Here is a 17,536-nt window from a genome sequence, read left to right as displayed (position 1 = left end):
GTGTAGAAACCCTTTGTGACAGTTAGATTAGTGTAACTGAAATTCGAAAATGCTATGGGAAGGGAGGGAAACAGGTCCACGACGAAGGAAGCGGTGATGTAAGTAGTCAAGGCAAGCAGTCCGGAGAGTAGAAACCCTTTGTGACAGTTAGATTAATATACCTGCAATACTAAAATGCTATAGGAAGGAAGGGAAACAGGACCACGACGTAGGAAGTGGTGAAGGAAGTAGTCAATGTGAGCAGTCCGGAGTGTCGGAAGCCTTTGTGACAGTTAGAATAATGTATCTGCAATTCTAAAAATGCTATGGGAAGGGAGGGAAACAGGTCCACGACGTAGGAAGTGGTGTAGGAAGTAGTCGAGGCGAGGAGTCCGGACTGTGGGAACCCTTTGTGACAGTTAGATTAATGTATCTGCAATAATAAAATGCTATGAGAAGAGAGGGAAACAGGTCCACGACGTAGGAAGCGGTAAAGGAAGTAGTCAAGGCGAGCAGTCTGGAGTGTAGAAACCCTTTGTGGCAGTTAGATTAATATACCTGCAATACTAAAATGCTATAGGAAGGGAAGGAAACAGGTCCACGACGTAGGAAACGGTGATGGAAGTAGTCAAGGCGAGCAGTCCGGAGTGTAGAAACCCTTTGTGACAGTTAGATTAATATACCTGCAATACTAAAATGCTATAGGAAGGGAGGGAAACAGGTCCACGACGTAGGAAGTGGTAATGGAAGTAGTCGAGGCGAGCATTCTGGAGTGTAGAAACCCTTTGTGACAGTTAGATTAGTTTAAATGCGATTCTAAAATGCTATGGGAAGGGAGGGAAACAGGTTTACGATGTAGGAAGCGGTGATGGAAGTAGTCAAGGCAAGCAGTCCGGAGTGTGGGAACTCTTTGTGACAGTTTGATTAATGTAACTGCAATATTAAAATAATATAGGAAAGGAGGGAAACAGGTCCACGACGTAGGAAGTGGTAATGGAAGTAGTCGAGGCGAGCATTCTGAAATGTAGAAACCCTTTGTGACAGTTAGATTAGTGTAACTGCAATTCTAAAATGCTATAGGAAGGGAGGAAAACAGGTCCACGACGTAGGAAGTGGTAATGGAAGTAGTCGAGGTGAGCAGTCCGGAGAGTAGAAACCCTTTGTGACAGTTAGATTAATATACCTGCAATACTAAAATTCTATAGGAAGGGAGGGAAACAGGTCCACGACGTAGGAAGTGGTAATGGAAGTAGTCGAGGTGAGCATTCTGGAGTGTAGAAACCCTTTGTGACAGTTAGTTTCGTGTAACTGCAATTCGAAAATGCTATGGGAAGGGAGGGAAACAGGTCCACGACAAAGGAAGCGGTGATGGAAGTAGTCAAGGCGAGCAGTCCGGAGAGTAGAAACCCTTTGTGACAGTTAGATTAATATACCTGCAATACTAAAATGCTATAGGAAGGGAGGGAAACAGGTCCACGATGTAGGAAGTGGTAATGGAAGTAGTCGAGGCGAGCAGTCCGGAGTGTAGAAACCCTTTTGACAGTTAGATTAATATACCTGCAATACTAAAATGCTATAGGAAGGGAGGGAAACAGGTCCACGACGTAGGAAGTGGTGAAGGATGTAGTCAAGGTGAACAGTCCGGAGTGTGGGAACTCTTTGTGAAAGTTAAATTAATCTATTTGAAATTCTAAAATGCTATATGAAGGGAGGGAAACTGGTCTACGACGTAGGAAGTGGTGAAGGAAATAGTCGAGGCAAGCATTCCGGAGTGTAGAAACCCTTTGTGATAATTAGAATAATGTACAGTATCTGCAATTCTAAAAATGCTATGGGAAGGGAGGGAAACAGGTCCACGACGTAGGAAGTGGTGAAGGGAGTGGTCGAGGCGAGGAGTCCGGAGTGTGGGAACCCTTTGTGACATTTAGATTAATGTATCTGCAATAATAAAATGCTATGAGAAGAGAGGGAAACAGGTCCGCTGACGTAGGAAGTGGTTAAGGAAGTAGTCAAGGTGAACAGTCCAGAGTGTGGGAACTCTTTGTGACAGTTAGATTAACGTATCTGCAATAATAAAATGCTATGAGAAGAGAGGGAAACAGGAAATACATTACGTATATTACCAATGACTTTGGTTAATTAATGGACGAGAAGTTAGGATTGTTGTTGACTGAGATTTGGTTCTTTTTAAGAGGTTGGTCCAGCCTCTTTTAACCTCGCCCGTGCGTGGATCGTTTACAGCAAAGCAATTGGTGAGCCGGTACAGTACAAAGGTGAACTGTGCTGATAAAATTTAGTGGCAGTGACCAGGATCCGAACTCAAAACATCGCAGCCTTGGGCCCGAAGTTCGCGTGACGCTACCGACTCACCATTATTTGCCCCGACTCATGGGTTGATTTGCCCATACAAATAACATATTATTGTGTACACCAGTGACACCGGTAAGGTGTGTGGTAAACTCTTTCATTATTGCGCTCATGTTCACTCATCCTGTTACGCGCAGAATAAGCGTACTACTAGTTTTACTGGACTAATCTTTTTCATTCATTGCAGAGACAAAGTGGGTCTCTCCCTTTACAGTTCTTTTAATGTTCAACAGCTCTGGTGAATTGTTGGTTTCAAATTTGAAGGTTGCTTGTTAGGTTCTAAGTTAGAACCAGACTCAGATTACATTGGTTTATCAATTAATGGTCCATCTAACAAAAAGTCTTGCTTTAGATAATTACCCTTACCTTCCTCAAATTAAATCATTCATCTCTCAGTTAGTAGGTATCATCTATTTTCCAGAAGGGATTTTAAATTAACCGGACGCGTTGCAGAAAGTCAACAGTCCCGGAAGGTCAAATAATTTATACCTGTGCCGCTAGGTCAAAAACTACAATGTTTGCAGTGTCTGTAGATCAAAAATCCCAGTAAGTCAAATAGTACAGTCCGGGCTAAAAACGTAGTCTATGTTAAAGCAATTGACTTATTGGGAATTTGACCTAATGCAACAGCAGTTTTAATATAACGAAATAAGATAAAATATAAGTTCAGTTTCGCTGAGTCAACAGTGCCGGAAGGTCAAAAGTATAATCTGTTAAAAACAACGATAGTCCTCTCGACGCATGACTTCAATAATTTCGTGTTTTGGTGTACTTAAAGTTGTGCTAAAATTTTGAAATTTGGCACAGAGCTTCTTGGTTAGTCCTACTCGATGACTATTTTGTTGGAACTTTAAACTATTTACCGATCTAATTATTAAAAATTGATTTGTATGGTTAAATAGTTTTAAATCGTGATTTCTAACATGAAAAAGTTAGCATGCGAGATTTTTTTTTGTTTTTGGGTTAGAGAGATTTTGTCCGTGGCAAAGTTGTAGCCAAAAGTGTGATGCGTAAAATATATATATATTTTTTGAATTTTTTACAATCAGTGGTTCAATAGATAACTTGGTTTGAAGAGGACGGCAAATTTAGCATTTCGCAACGCATGGAAAGAACTACATCGTACGATGCGACTGCTGAGTGGACTTTTAATTTACAGTTCTAAGGACAAGAAAAAGATGAATATACAGATCACATATTATTTATAAAACATCTTTCTGTATTACCAGCTTACATTTTTCACTTATAAGAATACATCATAAACAGGGTGTTAAAATAAGCGGGGAGATACTTTACCTAGTAATTCCTTGGGTCAAAAGAAACAGAAAATCAAGGATAACATTTTTTCCAAAATCGTTTCGTTAACCAGATATCCACCATTTTGTATTTTTTACATACAAATATTTATCTTTGCACTTTTCCAACCGATGTTTATGAAACTTGGTATGTATGTTAAGGTAGGAGAGACCCATGATATAAACAAAGATTCATCTCGATTCACCCTAAAATTTTAAAATTTAACACTTAACTACAATATAACTACAATATAATACTTTACTACACCACAATATTTACGTATCACCATAAATCTTTAACAAAATAAACCGTTAACATTTTTAAAATCCAAAGTAAATCAATATAATATTTCTTTTTTGAAAAAAATATAAAAAAAGGCGATGGTAAAATAACGACAGGCAAGTTTCGATCTGGGTGTTTCAGGTTTGAATCTAGGAGGATTTAACATTAATTAACATTAATGTTTAATCCTCCTAGGTTTGAACTGATTGAGAGGAATACATGAAACCGAAGGGGGGAGGTAGCAACAAATGCACTAGTATTTACTAGTGTCCAATTACAATTTGATGGATTTACCCAAAACCTTTTCTATTTCACTTATTTTCAGCTGTTAAATTTCAAACGATACGTTTTAGCGACATCATTAACGTTATTATCATCATCATCATCGTTTGAGTTTGGGTTTGCGGCAATGTATTTTTATGAATAAAACCTTTAATTTGATACCAAACTAGACCTCTGCTGCTATTAATTGACTGTATGCACTATTAATTAACAGCTGTGTCTAAGGATTATGTCGGCCTTAGTCACAAACAGGACAACAAGATCGCTCCACTCATCCCACACTCATCTCCATTCATACTTGGCTTAAAATGCATACATTTTGTATGGTCGCCATTTCAAAGCAACATGGCTACATTATCAATGACAAACGTGGAAAACCTTATACGAGTGTGAGTAAGTCCGAAAACAGAGTAAGTCCGAAAACAACTCTAAAAAACAATAACCAATAAATTGCAAGAACCGTTGCTTATATCATTGGGTATACACGTATGTACCGACGTGTATACTCAATGCTTATATCGAACGATTTGTTATATGTACATCGTGAGAATTTCCATTAGTTGTTCCATTTAGTTGTGTGTTCATTAGTATAATAGTTTAGTTGACTCTTTTAAAGTCAGCGGAAATTGTGACTGTTATTACCCTTGAAATAATGTTTGTGTAGTACTTTGCAATCCTAACAGTGCTTATAGAATCATACGATTACAATTTTCTGGTTAGAATATGTCGCATAGAGTGGTGACTACTGTATCTTTTTGGTTTGCTTGTAAAACAGGATCAACAGAGATTTTCCATCGACTTAAACAATACGATACTCTCAAATTGTTCATTGCTATAACAAACTATCACACAGTTTGATGAATATTTGTGTGTAAACCACATACAGTACTCGTCAAACAGTTAAATATTATTATTTCTATGAATTTAATGGGTAACTTTAAAGATTAGGTGGAATTTCTAACAATATTTCACCGTAATCAGCAGCAAACATGCATAAGGAATCTTCTATATATATAATACGCTAAGCCGATTTTTGTGAACAGAACTCCTCCCTCATTTTTGGACCGATTTTTATGATTAAAGTGTCAAAATAATTGCCCTGATCCGTAGTTTTGCAAAGTCTTTTTCGTTTTTTGATATATTTATTAGTTTGGACAAGATCATCCACTAAAGTTGGATTTTCTCCCATAAGATTAACATGGGAAATCTTAATATTTAATTGAAAACTTTGTCTCCACTAATTTGAGAGAACGGCTGGGCGTAGAAACTTGGTAGAGGTGTCCAAAGAAAGGTCTTGGTCTGTAGATGAGTTATCAAAAGAAAAACGAAGTAAATTCGATTAGGTCTCTGTCCCAGAAGCCTTTAAAGATCCCTCCACAGATTTGTTTACATTTTGGTCATGTGGATAATACTTTTTAATAAAACAGCTGTTAATTTTAAAATTGTATTTTAAACAACACACATTTATTGGGAGTTACTGAATAGTCCAAAAGAAGTATTTGCAATGTTATTTTCTGATTTTAAACTGGATTTTCTTCTGTATCATGCCATGTGTTGAAATATAACGTCCCATTACGAAATCAGTGGAAAATCCTTTTTTCAAAATAGACAATTATTTCTCATTGAACTATCTTATATCTAATTCACGGGTTGGTGTCTGACTTTTTCACACCTTTTTCCTATAGTTTGTCATAATATTCTAAACATATCATCATGGGTTCATGAGATTATTGTCAAACATGCTTTCAATCGTTGGAAAAATCTTCCATGGTGTAATACAATACAAAATAATACAAGCGCAGAAGAGCACGGTGCCCATTTGAGCCGTGTCCATATTTTGTTAAATTAATCGTGGTTTACAGCAACTGGATAAAACATTTTACAATATTTATGTAGAAATATGAGCATGATTTAGAAAGTCATTAAGCTGGTAAACTGCAATATACTGCAGACTTTTCAGAGAGGTTACTTCGATGTATTCATTCAGCAGGGAAAACATAATAATGTATAGATATGTATATAAATAAGAACTTGAACTCTTAGAGAGCCTTTGAATGTTATTAGACTAACGAGAAGGGTTGTGCATGTTTACTAGCGCTACTCGGCAACAAAAACCATTTAATTTATCTCTAAACTATATATTCTTAAAGTGCACTGAGCAGCCTAAAGATCTATGTAACTTACCCATATAATATAGTTACAAAATGCTCAAACTCGCATTGTGACATTTATAACTCGGCTTATATTTCTCCAACAGAAAATTCATCCGCAGTAGAATTTTATTGTGCTCTTGCCGTTTCTAATAACATCCAAACACAGAAACCTTGCCTAAAATGGTACCTATATTGACAAATTATTTACTGTGGCCTATATTACGGACCGTGGCCCACTGGTTTGGTAACATTATTGAAAATAAAACGACATTTTGGCTGTAAAAATGGCACAATGAGTAAATACTATTTAATCAGCTACTGTCATGACGGAAAGTCGTATTTATTTCAAACTAGATCACAATATCATACTTTATAAGATACGTTGATTCACAATGTATGCATCAATATTTACGTAACAGACAATTAAATTATTTTTTGCTTTTTGGAAATGCTTCATTACTATGTAATTCGCATTATTTTTTGCCAATGAAGCTGCACGTCATATAAATTAGGAGGCCAATAACAGTTCAAGAATAAAAGCCAACATTACTTCAAGTTTATTCCACTACACCTAACATTCCGTAGAAAGATTATATTGACAACTTTATGTAATTGATAAGGCTGAGACAACTAACTGACATCCAACATTTCTAGGAATTCCAGCTTTAACAGTAACCCCAAAACCAATTTCTCAAAACTTCAAAATTTTAAAAACGCAATTAATATTCTTATTGTTTTTACGCTTATTAATCTTTAAACAATGCTAAATGCTCAAAATATGTATAATTTCACTCAATTTATCGCAGTTAGATGAATTAGCGTAAGCCTTGAAAGTAACCGTCGATTTCGACGGGTTTCACCTAGTTCAAGTTATTACAACAGACGCTCTGACAGCCCATCAACATAAGACCTGCAGACGGGTCAACGAATATGCTGAAAAAATAACGAGATAAGTGAGTGTAAAGTGACTATTTATATCCGGTCGTCATACGCCACGAGACATTCCGTCAGTGAATGGGAGGCCCACACAAGGGTGAAGATCGATAACGCGCTGCATTTGGAATGGAATAAATTGCACAGGTCCTCGAAAAGTACTAAATTCTCGAGTCCCGAAAAAGTCAAGTGCCCAGAATGTCTTATACACATACGGAAATTCAAGTCTTCAAAATATTGCAATAGTGTATTTTCGTATAAATTCTTGAGACCCGAAAAAGTCAAGTCCCCAAAATGTCTTATACACTTACATATATATGAATTTGAACGGATGGTGTTTTTGGCCTCTAGGGACTCAAAACGAAAAATTACATCGGTCCCGGGTCCAGGTGTTGCCATGAGTACTACGGTAATAGCTTATTCCCTATATGCGAAATTCGCTAAAAACCCAATAATTCTATAGAATAACTAGCTGTACCCGCTGGCTTTGCCCCGTTTAACTATTTAATTTTCAAGATGAGCTCGTTCGCATGGCTCAATCACGTCCTGGTTGAAGTTCGTTCGCTACGCTCACTCACCTTTAGGTTGGAGCATAGATAAAACATACTCCCTTAGTCTTGTGTTGGTTAGTCTATGGTTGGAGCTCGTTCGCTGAGCTCACTTGCCTTGGGGTTAACTCGCCTCCAGGTTGAAGTTCGTTCGAAACGCTCACTCAGCTTTTGGTTGCAAATTAGCTGTTGTCATAAATAATTGTTTAATTGACACAGCTGTTAAGATTCATTAATTCCTTTTAAATATGAAAAATCATAAGGTTAACATGGGAAACTCCAGAGCCACTGGGGCGAAGCTCGAATGCCCTATCATAATAAAAATTACTTAGTTTTCCTATTTAATGCCCAAAGAATCGGTGTATCGAATTTCAGCCTCCTAGGTAAATGGGAAGTGGGAGAATTAGTGATGATGAGTCAGTAAGAGTGAGTGTGTCAGTGAGGGCTTTGACTTTTATAAGTATACATAGCACATTCAACCAACTGTTAGTTAAAACAAATTATATTGGACTAAAACAAATCGATGATTACAAAGAATACTTTAAAAAATAATTTGAACATCCTACTACTGTATTTTACTATGCATATTTAATTGTAAAATTAATTATATTGTACTAAAAGCTAGCTAGAAGCATTGACTTATTGGAGAAGGTTAGCATCGGCTGCTAGTCTTTTTAAAAACTAAAACTTAATTTAGAAAAACTGGGACACTAATTTTAAATTATGGCTTTGAAATTCTCTAGTTCTCAAAATTGTCTCTTTCAACACAAAACTAAAGAAAATCCATCGTCTGGTTGATTCAGAATCGTGAAAAAACCCCATTTACGTTTTAATAATATATATGATAGTTTGGACAGGTTTCAACCCTTCCGAGGCGTAATACATTTACACAGTTTATATGTAGACTACATTATAACTCATAAAATAGTTCTACAATTAAATGGATCTCCTTTTACAGACGTAACCAGAAATTTTCAGATCGTCCACGCCACAAATTTTGACGAAAGGCTTTTCATTACATAAACTATACCTATTTACAGTGTTGACCAAACAGTTGGCAAGAAGCATTAATAGATAAGCTATGTACCAAATATGATAATTTTAGCTCTATTCTAATTATGACAAAACACGAAGTAACTAAAAGCGAGTTTTGTTGGTGGGAGGCCTTCTTTTAGGCAACCTTTCACCTAGGTACCAATTCACTTAGATCACATATCAAGTAGGTACCGACAACTCAAATCGGTCAGCAAGGTCCCGGCCCCTCCCTTCTGCGCGAAGGGCGTGGCTTCGCCGTGGTCACGTGTTTCGTGGTGCGGTCGCTTACCCTCTACACTGCTGAAAATTCCCGCGACTTCTTTGAATTACCTCTACTCCACCCAAATTTCAGCCTTCCTAAAGCCTGTGTCACACTTGGCTACTTACTAGCAGCTACCTAGTAGCAGCTACTGAAATAGCAGCTACTTTTCCTGTCACACTTATTTTGGTAGCGTCTATTCACTAGCTGCTACTACTAGTTTAGCTCAAGAGAGGTTATGTCCCAAAGACACGGATATTTTTTATACAGGTTCAAAAAATTAATCACATCTCCCCCACCCCACTTCGGATCACTCATGATTACTTCAGAAATTATTTAAAATGAACGAGAATAAACAAATCAGGCAGACAGCACGTGGTGCAAGTAGCCGCTAGTCTGCTATTGAAGCTGTCACACTGGGCGACAGTCGCTACTTGATAGCTGCTAGTTGGTCACGTGACTCACTAGCGCAGTTTAGTAGCACGGAAAGTTGGACATGTTCAACTTTCCATGCTAGTAAAATTTCAATAGCGCGCTACTCTTAGTAGCTGCTACTGCCTATGTCACATTGGCTACTTAGTAGCTGCTATTTCGCTAGCTGCTAGTAAAGTAGCGTAGTGTGACACAGGCTTTAGTTTCGTTTCTTGTTCTGTTCTGCGTTTCTTCTTCTTCTTCTCTTCTAGATCTGCTGCTGCTCTTGTCTAGCTCTAGTAAGTTTGAGGTTGGAGGTTCGAGAATTTATTGTTTGTCAATTTCATTCAATTGTCATTATTGTCATACAAATTTGTATTTTAGGTGTGTATTTTCAATTTAGGCCTAAGTTACAACTACTACAGTTTAAAGAACCATTTTTGTCATCACAAAATTGAAAGGTGTAACTTATGGACATGACATGGTCATTAGAATATTAACTTTTCAAGCAAATTCAAATTAGCTTCTGGTAGCCTATAAAATAAATTAGGGGTACAGTCTCCTGGGGTACAGTTTCTTAACTGGGCTATGCTAATATCGATTGGAACTATCGAATTGGAGATATTGATTAATAATCGATATTTTAAAATATATCTATGATAAAATTAAACTATCATAACCTAACCTAACCAATCAAACTTGCTGATAGTGAAAAAAATCGCATGAAGGTTTACTAATCGAATCGATAGTTTCAATCGATATTAGCATAGCCCAGTTAAGAAACTGTACCCGTTTCCTGGGCTTCGCTAATATCGATTGAAACTATCAAATTGAAAATATTGATTAATAATCGATATTCAAAATATATCTATTATAAAATCAAACTGCACTTTAGCTTACGTCCTACACTATAATTTGAATAAATATATCGATCGGTAAATAGATTATTTCATTCAATATATCAAGTTTGGTTAGTAAAGTAACCTAACCGAATGAATCGATACATCAAATAGTCTATCCATTAGTTGCATACTACGCTTTTAGTTGGGTTTTTAAACTCATAGCAAATTATGACTAATTAGTTTTAATATAACTTCCGGTACTAGACTATTGATCGATTTCGAGCAACAGGTGCGCTAGTTTTGTTTTATATTTTTATTTTTTATAAGATGCTGACAAAGTATAAAGTTTTTGGTATGACAGTTTTAGTTTACCATTTGAGTTTTTAGCATTTTATAACATAGGCCTATCCTATACGTATTTGATACTCTCAGCAGCTGGAGTAGTGTGATTTTTTCTTTGAATATTGTGGCTTCACGTGACAGGTGGATGGCTATATGTAACTTACACAAGGTTACATGGTACATATTAAATTCATAATGATTTGCCTATTTCGGTAGACTGGCTTTTTCGTAGGCCTTCGCTTCATTGCTCTTTACAATTTCAAGAGATCTATTGTTCAAGGCGTCAATGCGCAACTAACCTACTGCATTATAACCCACCCTACAGGACCCGGATTTTGTAGGTAGCAAATGCGCAATTAACCTACCGCCAGGTAAACGGCCAACAAAACATTTTTATGTGTGATAATAAACCATGTAACTTAGGTTAGTCTAAACTTAGTTGATACTACTAACAAAATAACTTTGCCATCTTAAAGTCATCAAGTATTTGTTCTAACTTATTGCAGAAAAGCCTAAACTTAGTTGATACTAAATTTAATAACAAAATAACATGACCATCTTAAAGACATCAAGTAATTAAGTAGGCCCATTTTATTGGTCGTTGAATAATCACTGATTACTATAGACCTCGTCCGAGACACATTAACTCACGGTATATAGGCTACTTGATCAATAGCGATATATTATCACAGTCATATTTTTTATGCATAGCCTATCAAATATATAGGCTCTATCACAGACGTTAAAATAAATAATAAGTATAGTCAATAGATCAGGGGTAGTACTTGTTGTAATATGTAGTTCTACTTCATCAAATCCATTTCAATGCATCAAGCAAAAGAGCTGTAACCCCACGAATAGCCTAGGCTAGTCTAATAATATTTTAAGACATTTTTATTTTATGATATTAAAAACATTAGGCTACACTAAGCTAATGAAATCTTTCCATAAACTTAGCCTACTCGGCTTTTAATTTTTGTTTCGAATTTGACTGCCCTACCCGTCAATGAGGTTAAGGCAGGGTGTCCACATTATGGAAAGTCAGGGATAGTCATGGAAAGTCATGGAAAAAAATTCTGGTCATTGAAAGTCATGGAAATAGGCAAAAAGTCATGGAAAGTCATGGAAATCCCGAATGATGGATGGATTTAAGGGTCCTTTCAATGATCTTGTCGGCCGTAACACCGACTATTTTTCCGAATTTTTCACAAATGAACGACAATTCAAGTTATACAGTTGTCTTAGTTTATGGGTTTTGAGTTGGTATTCACTTCATTGCTGTACCTGTTGTACGCCATTGTTATCTGTTAATACATATTTCAGTATTTTCTGTCTAGGCAGTATTATTCGTGTGTTTATGGTATATTATAATTTTCGAGTAAGTTTGTGAGTCATGGAAATCAATGGTTAATGGTCATGGATAGTCATGGAAAGTCAGGGAAATTAATGACGAAATTTCTGTGGACACCCTGGGTTAAGGGTATAAGTTAGGCCTAACCTATACAAAATCCTGCCTTAATCTGAATGGGAAAACATCATTATTTGCAGATGATACAACGATGCTGTCCAGAACCTTTAGGATTATTAGAGCTGTTCGGCATTTGGATCATTGCCGGCCAATCTTAAAGGATCTTAAGCTACGTTTCCATTCAGGCAGGAAACAGCCGAGCACATGTGCCTGCAACTCGCGCATGCGCAGGTCCTCCAAACTACCGCATGCTCATAAATGACAGGTAATCATAACCTCAAATTTCGTTGAGTCCATTGGAGGAAATTTTTGAAGCCACTTTGTACGCGCAAATCTCTCATCAATTGAGTAATGCGCCTTCCAATGCTCTTTTAGCAAAAAAAAAACTTCTTATCCACTACCTAGGTAGTTTTCTTCTTTTTCTTCTAAGTTCATTGTATGCACCAGCCATAAATAAAAAAGCAGAGGCTGTTATGTCATCCATGGTGATTTGTAGAACACTATAATAAAAACAGCCACCGAACCTCACCACATCACAATAAAAGAGAACACCACCTTGTCTGCCTGTTGTAGTCATGGGACTTGTGCCTGGAATGGAAACGGCATGACAAACTACGTGCAACATGTGCCTCGTCATGGTCTCAACATGTGCCTCGACTTGTGCCTGCGACTTGTAGGAATCCCCCTCCCTCCCCAAAAATTTGTTTAAACCAAGTCTCCAAAAATGGCAGTTTTATACCATTTCATTGTCCTAAGTTAGTGTGACAAATTATTTTACGCAATTTGTATGCACTACTGTATTACATGCAGTCAAAAATATATGTATATGCCCAAGAAATGTGCGACCGCCCCCCCCTCTGGATCCGCCACTGGGTGCAGGAGTACTATACCAGAAGAGCACAAAATATAGACTTTTCCTGCTGTCATCTCAAACGTACCTAGAATAGCTATCCTCGTTCATAGCTTACCATTAAATTAAAAGTAACACAAACCAAAACCCTCTCACATATCAAGAACTTACTATTTACAAGCCCATGTTTATAATTATTTATATATGCCTATGTTTATTTATAAGCCCGTGTTTACAATTTATGGGTTTGTTAAAATGTATAACTGCCTACTCATTTGCAGGAGATGGATGCACCCTCCTTCAGAAGGCGCTGAAAGGAATACTAATTATAAGCCGCTGTACTCCGTAAAAGAACTTAAGGAAGAGCACCTAGTGAGATAAGTGTATGTCTGCCATATCATCCGTTAAACAGCCAGGTTTTTGAAGGTATAGTTTATTGTAAATTATATATATAGTTATGTATTAAATCACTTAATAATTTACTAGCTGCTGTGCCCGTGCTTCGCAACGGGAAGATGTACTATACCGCCTAATCCAAACAGTTGTTAAGTAGTCCGAATTTATGAACAAAAGCCACCAAATGTACTGTATAAAAACAATTATGACCAACATTGTAATTGCCCTACTGTTTACGTTAAAATATATCAATAACATAATATTCATTTTCATATTTGAGTTGTTTTGTCTCTAGATCACTGAACCAACTATAAAAGGTATAAAATTACCTCAGTACTGCCAGAGTGATCCTGTATAGTCCTTATGGATTACGGGTTTTAAGGACTTAAGTCCTCATCATGAGATCTTGTACAAGAACATTTAACACTGTAACTTTGAAAGGGTCATCAAGAGTTTAAATGCGAAACACGGACATATACTATTTACAGACATAGACGTTTTATGAACAAAAACGAGTAGGCTTACTGACAAAAAACTTACAATGTCCAACAACGTGCCCACAGTTGCAGATGAAGGTCATGACTGCGATGCGGAAGATGGTTGGGCGGTGGACTTTGTACAGATCTGCTCCTTGTTCATCAGCTGTTCTTGTTTTTTATTAGAGTATCATACAGAGCGTTAGACTGTAAACTGATTTTGTCATTTAATAATGTGTTAGCTTGAATTTTGATTGTTTTATAAATTTCAAATTCTTCTAAAGCATCCATTCCTGTTTATTGCTTTTACAATCAAAATAAACTACGCCATGGCTCGGTCCCCAGGTACTTATTTCAATTCAGGAAATTAAAGCCTTTACAACTATTATTCAACAAAAACTTCTTTGCACTAACTTGATCAGGGAAATATAGGCCTAGACAAAATATAAAAGGTTTAATTTACCTGTTGCTGATCCTGTTAAAACTGTTAACAGGGGCAGGCCAAGACCATAAAGCACTTCATCCAAAAATAAAATTATTGCGCACCCCATACAGTTGTTTTCTTGAAGTTACAAGTTCAGGCGTCCGATAAAAGCCTGTAGCTTCCCAATTAGATCCTCCTCAGGAAGATATCTACCTCTTGCCACATTATAAGGTAATGTGGCAAGAGGTTAACATGTGTCTTTAACAAGCAATGAAAGCCCCTCAAAGATTGAGTTTGTGTCGCACGTTTGTAGGCGGAATAAACCAGTTAAACACTTTTAGTTAAGGGTACCTATGGTAATTTATTGTAAAATAAGACCTTTTTATTTGAAACTACCAACTACACCAACCCGCATAATTTGGTACCCCTGAGTATTTTAAAATTGTGACTTTCTTTACCAAGATTATAATGTTTGTTTCAGGAAGAAAGATGTAGCCCCAGCTCTGGACAAAAATATTATGGAGAAGGTTGGCCGCTGTACAGGGCAGCTATAGTTATTATTATATGTTGCCTTTTATTGTTATGTACTGTTTTTATACTTTACCAATAAACCTTATATTTATCTAGAGCAGTTAATTTTGTTAAAATTCTTACCAGTAAACTTCTCTGTAATTTGTAAAGAAAACATGTAAAAATGATTATATATTTTATTTTGATCTTCTAACTATTTTGACAGTTTTATAGATAAAATATTATTTTTTTAGATATATTTTTTTATTGCTCTTGTTCGTACATGTCTCAGATAACTATACTGCGAGTCCCATGCCTCACTTTAAGTTTAAGTTTCCTAAAATGATTCACTCGCTTAGCTTAGTCAAGAGGTGTTAGGTTAATGAGACATAAGACTGCTTAAGGGTGTTACTCAACGTGTAATGAACAAAAAATATAAATTTAGAAAAACAACAAAAGTAACAAAGTGTTACAACAGCAAAAGAAAACTTAGAAAAGGCAAAAATCAACAATAATAAGATAAATTAATTTACAACGTTAAATTTACAAGAAAAGAAAATCAATTGAAAATTTAAAAGAATTAGTTACTGACAAATTACATGACTTGTATGTTTGACAAAACTTTAGTTATATATTTTATTCTTTTTACATACTGTTAATTGTCCCAGAAGCACACGCACCAATACACGCACTCCCAAACTCCCGATCTTCTTTCTCCGGTGGCCCGTGGTGATCTCCTCGATTGTCCTCTCCAGGTCCTCCAGCTCCAAGACTCGTCACCCCTCCATCTTCTTCATTAGCCCTTCTCATTGGCTGATTACCGATAGGGTGTGTGGCTTATAGGTTAACGATGTTTCTAGGAAGTCAGCCCTACCGGTCATCGCCTAGCTCACGTCAGCTGGGAAAGGAATTTGTAAATCGATACTCATGCTACTGTTCAACTCTCTTCACACCAACTGGTCGACTATAGTCCTCGCCACCCTAAGTTGAGGCAGCCAAAGGCCGCACTAGATATACGCCGTGCGGCCTTGGGCTGCCTCAACTTAGGGTGGCGAGGACTATAAGTGTAATGTAAACAGAGTATCTGCTTAGATGAGCACCGTGGGTACGGGGTTAATCCCCTTTCTTACAATGTAAATCTATGTTGCAAACTTCTTGACATACGAGAACTACTTTTTAAGGACAATTTATACTAGGCGTACGCTCATTAAATCTTCCCGTATTGGGGGCCTAAGACATTGAAAAAGGCTGTGCTGGTAAAAGCGACCAGAATACACAGTAAGACCGAAGACCCTAGTTGTTGCCGCACATTATACTGGATATATAGCAGGTATGGATACAAAAATCATGGATGCTCAAACAGTGTCTTGCACAGCAGATCATTTTGAGAATGCCAGAGGTCTTGGCACAGATGTGCTGAATGTCTGGCCCAAAGCCCAAACGCACATGGCGAGTCAATAAGAATCTGGGAAATAGTCAATATCCAGAGAATTTTGTTAATGCCAACAATTTTTAACTTATTCTTGGTGGAATCAACCATTATCTTTGGTCATGTCTTAGCTAAGACATCATTAAGAGACTGAGACGGTGGTGTCATCCTGTAATTCAGCTACTAGGAGGTTGTACCATGAGTTGTGGATATTTATAGGCATGTATTGTGGATGTGATACTTCGTGGTTTGAATTAACGCCCTTACTACGACTATCCGCAGTACTATCCTGATAATTAGACCAATTTTTTTATACCAAGGAAAAATGTGGTTCGGATTCTTCTACTATAAACTGTAGGTCCATATAGTTTCCATTAGCCCAAAGTATGGGCTATTAATTGACAGCTGTGTCTAAGGAATATGTCAGCCTTAGTCACTAACAAGGATACAAAATCGTGCCACTCATCCATCCTACACTCATCTCCATGCATACTGGTACTTGGCTTAAAATACCTACTTTGTATGGTTGCCATTTCAAATTAAAGTATTAAGCCTAAGGCAAAATGACTCATAATCATAGAGGGAAGCAACTTTCCACAAACAGATTTATATCGTCAGCGAACTAAGGGATCTTGATAGCTCTCTTGATGTCTTTAAAGAATATGTACAACTAAAAATATCTGTAAATTTATTTTTATGTTTTCATGATAAATATGCAATGCAATACAACAAAGTAACTTTTGAACATTAAAAATAGCTGTTAACAACAAATTTTTCGATAAAACTCTTTACAAAAATCTGAAGGGCAGGTCCAGAATTGATGGCCTCTCAAGTCCGTAAATTGCATCTGTGATGTTGTTTAGTAAGTTCAACGCTAAATGATTATCAGTTAACAATTAACTTAACTTATCCAATCAATAGTGTTATTAATACTTATGAAGTCAAACGGAACGGGGTGAAGCCCGTGGATAACAGCTAGCTGTCTAGTTGATATAAAACACGTTTTTGAAAATAATTCGATTGATGCTTAAAAGCAAATGTTAGGCATTTATTTTATGAGTTATTTAACTTTTCATACAACAGATCTATGGAACATAACAATAAATTATTCTCTTTAGCGCTCCTTTAGCGAAGCACGGGTATGGCGGCTAGCTATAGTACGCTCTATTTCGCAACGGGTACACAAGTTCAGAATACATTTAATTGTTTGATGTAATAATTAAGTCAATAGCCCAAAAGTAAACACATCCGATT

The 17,536-nt window shown here is 36.7% G+C and overlaps 1 long non-coding RNA gene across 2 annotated transcripts; it reads left to right on the top strand.

Annotated features, from left to right (window-relative positions):
• The first annotated feature begins 9,834 nt into the window (after positions 1 to 9,834).
• Positions 9,835 to 14,974, top strand: LOC128983155 (uncharacterized). 2 transcript variants are annotated; one of them, XR_008489797.1, is made up of 3 exons: positions 9,835 to 9,929; positions 13,329 to 13,473; positions 14,825 to 14,974. It is a non-coding gene; the product is annotated as an uncharacterized LOC128983155 (long non-coding RNA). The 2 variants fall into 2 exon arrangements; XR_008489798.1 differs by lacking the exon at positions 9,835 to 9,929 and adding an exon at positions 12,443 to 12,462.
• The last annotated feature ends 2,562 nt before the right edge of the window (positions 14,975 to 17,536 follow it).

This window comes from Macrosteles quadrilineatus, unplaced genomic scaffold (genome assembly GCF_028750875.1).
Source record: "Macrosteles quadrilineatus isolate MER2022 unplaced genomic scaffold, UCM_ALF_1.0 Scaffold_1__1_contigs__length_201487025, whole genome shotgun sequence".
Taxonomy (NCBI): domain Eukaryota; kingdom Metazoa; phylum Arthropoda; class Insecta; order Hemiptera; family Cicadellidae; genus Macrosteles; species Macrosteles quadrilineatus.
This window is presented reverse-complemented; position numbering and strand designations above follow the sequence as displayed.